Source organism: Podarcis bocagei, assembly GCF_964188305.1.
Source record: "Podarcis bocagei genome assembly, chromosome: 5".
NCBI lineage: Eukaryota > Metazoa > Chordata > Lepidosauria > Squamata > Lacertidae > Podarcis > Podarcis bocagei.
The window spans coordinates 2,137,547-2,143,903 of record NC_138129.1 but is presented as its reverse complement, the minus strand read 5'-3'; positions in this window follow the sequence as shown (position 1 = coordinate 2,143,903).

Below are 6,357 nucleotides of genomic sequence, written 5' to 3'. Positions count from 1 at the left end.
CCTTTGCTGGGCTTGCCTCGTCATCAGTTCTATGTGGTTTTTTTTTCTGCATCTGCATCTGCACAAAGAACTCTGGGACTAGTAGTTCTTGAAATGGCAGATCACACAGAAAAAGCACACGCACAAAGACCTCTCTGATTCTCAAACGCCAAGTCCTAGTTCGATGGCTCAGGCACATTCTCTCTCTGTTCTAGAGAAGCACCATGACAACCAGGTTGACGTTTGTTCTGATTCACAGCTAAAGAGCAAGTTCTCCCTGGGGAAAAGCAGCAGGACAGGCTTAGGTCTGCAAGAGTCCAATGTGCTTCATGAAGAAGGACTTCCTTTCATCTGTCCTGAGTCTTCCAGCATTCAGCTTCATGGGATATCCAGGAATTCTCATGTTGCTTCCCCCTGGGGGCAATGGGATTGCCTAGCGGGGAGCTACAATGACTTTGGGTGCATGCTCTCCTTTGGTATAAAAGGCCCCTTGTTTAGTAATCTCGTGTTCCCTAACCATTATTTGTATGGCAAATATAGTTTTAGTTGCTACTTTCCATGCACTCACATAACTGTGGTTTATCTATTTTGCTTTGAGAATAATAATATTATCGTGGACAGAGTGGAATGCTTTGGAAAGTGGCAGAAAGATATCTCTAAGTTTGTCTGGCAGGGCAAAAAGCCCAGGATAAAATTTAAAATACTAACTGATGCAAAAGAAAGAGGGGGATTTGCCCTGCCGGACTTAAGGTTATATTATGAAGCTGCAGCTTTCTGCTGGATGAAGGATTGGTTACTCCTAGAGAACACTGATGTCCTAGATCTGGAAGGGTTCAACAATGCTTTTGGTTGGCATGCATATTTGTGGTACGACAAGGTAAAGGTCCATAAAATGTTTAAAAACCATATTGTCAGAAAAGCAATATTTATTGTCTGGACAAAATATAAAGACTTATTAGAGAATAAGACCCCGAGATGGTTATCACCAATGGAGGCCAAGGCCCGAAAAAAAACTCAATATGGAGGCCAGCTGGCCGAAATATTGGGAAATAATAGAAAAAATTGGAGATAATTGGAGGCTGCAGAGCTTGGAAAAATTAAAAAACAAGGTGCGAGATTGGTTACACTATGCTCAAATCCAAGAGGTTTTTAAGTCAGATAAAAAAATAGGATTCCAGGTGGAAAAATCGAAATTGGAGACAGAATTGCTTGAACCAAAGACTAAGGTACTTTCTAGAATGTACAACTTGTTGCTTAAATGGAACACTCAGGATGAGACAGTCAAATCAGCCATGATAAAATGGGCTCAGGACATTGGGTATAACATCATGTTTGAGGACTGGGAAAGGTTATGGACCACCGGAATGAAATTCACGGCATGTAATGCCCTGAAGGAAAATATTATGAAAATGATATATAGGTGGTACATGACCCCAGTCAAGCTTGTATCTGAAAAATGTAATAAAAATATATTTTTTTTAAAAAGGAAGGGACCCTGGGGGTCATCAAGTCCAACCCCCCTTGCAATGCAGGAATATGCAACTGGGGTCCCCCTCCCCCTTGAGCTCAGGACCAACAGCATCTTAATCCCTCCGCTGTTGACTTTGGGAAGAAGCCTCAGCCTGCTTGCTCTGAGGTGGCTCTGGGGAAATCCCCCTTCCAGCTCCTCCCTTTCCTCCTAAGGAGCACCTTTGGGGCCAAGAAGGACTAGGGAGGTGTCTGTGGCTTCTGTATCATCATCACTCTTGACAAAGGCCCTGATTCACTGAGCAAAGCCCAGCAGAGCGGAGGGCGGAGCCCTTGGCCCCTCGGGGCTCTGGAGGAGTGAGTTTCCCTTCTGCCCCGCTTTGCAGTGATCTGGGCTGTGGTTTAGAGGAGGCACCTTGAACCCTGCAGGGCCCACTTTTCCAGAACTGGGTTTGGCAGCGCAAGGTCTCTCAGCTCTCTAGGAGAGCTATCATTTCTCAACTCATTTCTATGCTGTTTGGAGAGATTTCCTTTCTTATGTATCAAATTCAGATACGCAAAACTCCCAGCAAATCACGAAACTGGGCTTCCATTATGCGTTTTGCTGCTTTTATTTTTCTGCAATTTGTTCCTTCTATCTACTTTTAAAAGAAAATAAAACTTCATAGATTTGGGGTCGATGATTATCCACAAAACTCGAGGCGAGGCGAGGCTTGGCAGCTGGAGCAGAGGCAGGAGAGGGCCGGTTTGGTTGCTGGCAGTGGCCCCCAGGTTAGCAGAAATGTCTTGGGTCCCTCTACATACCGTCACTTAACACCAGGGAATCTGTAGGGGAATATGGAAGAAGGGTCAGTCTGTAAGCAGGATTGGGCCAGGGAGCCCTGACACCCCACCCCACGGTTCCCCTTTTCTTCTTGTCCCCTGTTTTCAACAAGCCCTTTTCCCATGGAGGAAATTTCAGTTTGAAATGTTAGTTTTGCTTTCTAGAGAGCACTTCTGTCAGAGCTGCTTCAAGATCCTAGCTCACAGAGGATCACGCTAGCCAGCGGTCATTAAGTAAAAGTCTTTATTGAGTTACAGTTTTCATTCCCAAGCTGCTGCGTGCAACTCTACGTCTAATGGCTAGATCGGCGAAGCTCCGTCTGAGTCTCCGCCCCTTGTGCACCAACTTAATATCCTAGCCCTGCTCCACCTTTTCCGCCTGACTGCTCTCCTCTGGGTCCCTCTGCCCCCCGGGGTCTCTTCCTTCCGGGATTCTTCTGACGCCGACCCCCCGGAACTCCCTGTCTCCTTGCGCCGGGCTTTAGGACCTGGCTCCCTTTCCTGGCTGCCTACTGCGTCACTTTCCTGTGCATTTGAACTTGGCGCGTGCGCCCAACCTTCCACTTTCCGTCTGACCGTTTCTTCGCTCCCCGATGGAGGTGTGGCCACTCCTGACTCGTGCCCTCCCCCCTGTTGCGAGCTGCCAGCGCTTGATCTCTGGCGCTCTTCCTCTTCCCTGCTCTCTGGCTGTGACGCTGGTCCCGATTTCCAACTGCTCTCCTCGGAGTCCCCTCTGGCTCTATCTTCCTGGGGTGTCCCCCTAGGCTCCCCCCTTGCCCTGACCACTGGTGCTCCTTTCTGTGAATCTTCTGATTCACTGGAAAGACTCGGAGATCTCGGGTCGTCGTCATCACTCATCTTTTCTTCTGCCTCCTCCCCCTCGCTCTCTGTTTCCTCCCTTGCCCTTGCCTCTGCTCCTGAACCCCTGACATCCATCCCCCCCTCGAAGCCCCCCGTTCCCCCCTCCCCTCCTTCCGGTGCGGGAACTGGGTGCTGCTGTGTCAGAGGGACGAACGTCGGATACAGTTCGCTTCCCGTGGCGGGCCTCCATCTGAAGTCTCCCGGTTCTGCCTCCCTGCTCTCGTCGACGACGGTCACCTCCGCTTCCATCTCTGTGCCGCCGTGCTCGAAACCAGGGTCGTCCCCGAAAACGTCCATGTCCGTCTCTCCCTCACTTCCTCCTGGCGGCGTTGCTCGTCCTGGACCTTCCTGCCACTTCCTGCGCCACTGCTCCTCTGGTCTATCGTCCCACCAATACGAGGGTTCTGAGGCAGATCCCGAGGGTGACCCCTCCGGGGAACGGGCGTCTCGTATCGGGTCCTCGTCCGAGTCGAACCCCCGGAACGTGCTGGCAGAAAGCGTTGGCGTGAAAAGCCAGTCGTCGAAAAAGTCTGCTGGCATTGGTCTATGTGGGAAGAGGGCATGAAACTCGTCTTTGAGCAGAGGTTCGTCCAAGGCGTAGCCCGGCACCCAGCTGTTCGCACTGGCCGGGGTGCCCTCCTTGGCGAGAAGGTATTCTACCCCTTCTTCCCCCCATCTGGAGTCCAAAATCTCCGTGACGTCGTTGATGCGTTCCTTCTGTGCCACTCCCGCGTGCCCGGTTCCATTTCTGAGCGGACTCGGTGCCGTTCCGGGTTCCTGAAACCTGTGCGGTGCCTTGTAGGGAGTGAGCACCGATCTGTGGAACACCGGATGCATTCTGGAACCCTCCGGAAGCGCCAGCCTGAAAGCCACCGGGTTGACCTGCTCTTCGACTTGGTAGGGCCCCAGTTGCTTATGCCCCAGCTTCTTCTTGGCCAACGACCTGGCCGGCACTGCGTGGGCTGCTAACCAGACCCAGTCTCCCACATGGATCTCTTCGCCAACCCTTCTGTGTTTGTCCGCTTGCACCTTGTATGCATGTTTGGCCAGCTCCAGGTGTCGCCGCAGCTGATCGTGGACCTCCTGCAACTCCGACGCGAACGCATCTGCTGTCTGTGGCTCCCCCTCTCCCATCCTTTCCAGTCCCGGGAAGGTTCTGGGGTGCCTCCCGTTGTTAGCGAAGAACGGCGTGACCCCCGTGGACACGTGCTTCGTGTTGTTGTAGGCAAACTCGGCGAGCGGCAGGTAATCCACCCACCTCGCAGGCTGTTGATTCGCATAACATCTCAGGTACTGCTGCATGATGGCATTGACCCGCTCCGCCTGCCCGTTGGTCTGCGGGTGTCTCGCCGACGCCAGGTTGATCTTGACGTTCAGGAAGCCCATCAGCTTCTGCCAGAAATTCGAGATGAACTGCCGCCCCCGGTCGGACAGAATAGACCGTGGCAGACCGTGAACCTTGAACACGTGGTCTATGAACAGTTTGGCGGTTTGCTCCGCCGTGGCCACCTTGGCACACGGAATGAAATGTGCCATCTTGGAGAACAAGTCCACCACCACCAGCACGGCCGTCTTGCCCCTCGAGCTGGGCAGATCCGTGACAAAGTCCAGGGCCACTCTCTCCCATGGTTCGACCGGAGTTTGCAGCGGTTCCAACAGTCCGGCCGGCGGTTTGTGCACCGGTTTGGCCCTCTGGCAGGTGTCACACCGCGCCACGTAGTCCGCGACCTCCCCTCTCATTCCGGGCCACCAGAAGTCCCTGGCGACTAATTCCACCGTCTTCTCCTTGCCAAAGTGCCCGGCAGTGGGCGCGTCGTGCAGCTGCTGCAGTACCTTGGCGCGAAGTTCGTCTCCCGGCACGTAGATGGCCCCTTTAGGAATGAGCAATCCATCTCGCAGCTGGAACTCGTCGGTTGCTGCCGTGCCCCTTTGCACCTCTGCCATCTTTGCTTGCGCGAAGGAGTCATCCTGCAACGCTCGTCGCACCGCCTCCAGGTCCACTGTTGCCGCAGCGCACGCCCACACTGTTGGTGCGAAGATGTGCATGGCGGCCGCTGGCGTGGCGTCCTCCAGATACTGTGGCTTACGGGAGAGAGCGTCCGCCATGGTGTTGGTGTCCCCCGGGACATACTCTATTCGGAAGTTAAAGTTTGCAAAGAATTCGGCCCAACGTATCTGCCTCTGGTTCAGGAACTGCGCCGTGCGCCAGTGCTCCAGATTCTTGTGGTCCGTGCAGACCTGCACCGTGTGCTTGGCGCCGATCAGGAAGTGCCTCCATGCTTTGAATGCTGCATGAATGGCCAGCAACTCCCTGTCCCAGATGGTGTAGTTCTGTTCGGACTTGCTGAGCTTCCTGGAGTAAAACGCTCCCGGCCTCCAAACCCCCTGCGGGTCTTTCTGCAGCAGGACTGCTCCCACGGCTCTGTCCGAGGCGTCTGTCTCCACCCTCATCGGCCTGCTGGGGTCGACATGCAGCAGCTGCTCTTCCGACGCGAAGAGACGCTTGAGTGCCTGAAAGGACTGCTCCGCCTGCTCTGTCCAGATGAACTTCTTTTTCTTGGAGCTAAGCGTGTCCGTGATGGCCGCTGTCTGCATAGCGAAGCCTTTGATAAACTTGCGATAGAAGTTCGCGAAGCCGACAAACCGTTGGACCTCCTTCCGGTTGCGTGGGCTCTTCCAGTCCAACACCGCTCGAACCTTGGCGCTGTCCATGGCGAGCCCCTTGTCAGACAACTTGTAGCCCAGAAAATCCACCTCCGTCACGTCGAATTGGCACTTCTCCAGCTTGGCGTAGAGCCTATGCTGCTGTAGCCTGCTTAGCACTTCTTTGACGTGTCTGTCATGCTCCTGCTGCGATTCCGAAAAGATCAGGATGTCATCTAAGAAACAGACGCACGTCTTGTAGAGGAGCCCCGCCAACACGTGATGCATGAACGCTTGAAAAACGTGGGAGCCATTTTGCAATCCAAAAGGCATAACTCTATATTCGTAGGTGCCCAGAGGCGTGAACATGGCCGTCTTCCACTCATCCCCTTCCCGCATGCGAATGAGGTTGTACGCCCCTCGCAGGTCTAACTTGGTGAACACGCTGCCCTTCCGTACCTTTGCGAGGAGGTCGTCGATTCGGGGCATGGGGAAGTCCGATGGCTTGGTCACACTGTTTAAGATGCGATAGTCCACCACAAGTCTTTTTTGGGGCGTGTCCCGCTTCTTAACAAAGAATACAGG